This window comes from Myotis davidii, unplaced genomic scaffold (genome assembly GCF_000327345.1).
Source record: "Myotis davidii unplaced genomic scaffold, ASM32734v1 scaffold373, whole genome shotgun sequence".
Taxonomy (NCBI): Eukaryota; Metazoa; Chordata; class Mammalia; order Chiroptera; family Vespertilionidae; genus Myotis; species Myotis davidii.
In genome coordinates, this window is record NW_006287255.1 from 1,352,629 (window position 1) to 1,353,760 (window position 1,132).

Here is a 1,132-nt window from a genome sequence, read left to right on the forward strand (position 1 = left end):
AATTCCTCAAGCCAGGTTCTCCAGCCAGATTCTTTCTTTATTGTCCTGTTACATCTGTATTTATACCATTTGATTTTAATCCTATCAATTCTATTCCAAAGGTTAGGGCGTTTGTTATCTCCATTCCAAGGTCACTACTATGCTGTTCTGTTAAGCTACAAGAAAGTAACTGAAGGAGATTATCCTAAACAATGATTATGTAGCTTAAGTATGATTATTCATAGTTAAGGTGATTAACTACCAGCCTGGCACTTAGTTAAGGGGTTTTACCGATTTATTCCTTTCTTGAGTCCTGTTAATCCCTAACTCCAAGGAAAAATCCCCACCTGGGGAAACAACCTTTCTCGGGGAGGTGGCCCTCATAGCGCTAAGAAGGGGAGCAAGCATATTAAGAACAGTATGCCAGGTCCCTTGAAATATATGCTGTGCAGATGTTTCTTCCTTGTAGCGACTGTGTCAAGCAATAAGGATGGACCGTCCTCGAGTAAAGTTTGTGCTCTTATCACTACACCACAAAATTTAAGTTAGAGCTTTCCATCTTCTCAGTCTTTGCTCCTATCTAGTTCTCATGTTGCAAAATAACCTCAAAAACATTTTGAGTGACAACGTTGTAAAATCTATTGACCTCAGTATTAACTCTGCTGCACAAGAGAACTAGTTCCAAAAAGGATGGACTGTCCTCGAGTAAAGTTTGTGTTCTTATCACTACACCAAAAAATTTAAGTTAGAGCTTTCCATCTTCTCAGTCTTTGCTCCTATCTAGTTCTCATGTTGCAAAATAACCTCAAAAACATTTTGAGTGACAACGTTGTAAAATCTATTGACCTCAGTATTAACTCTGCTGCACAAGAGAACTAGTTCCAAAAACAACAACAACTATAAAAAAGGCAAGTTAAAACAATGCACTCCTGAGAGACAAAGCAATCATCAGAACTCAATTCATATATATGTCACAGATGTAGAAACTGATAGGTGACTTAAAGTAACTATGATCAATATGTTAAAAAATAATAAATAGTAATAAGAACTTGACATTAAAAATATATATATAATCTTAGTCTTATAATGAGAAAATATGAGACACACACAAATCAAAGGATAGTCTACAAGATACCTGAAAAGTATTCTTCAA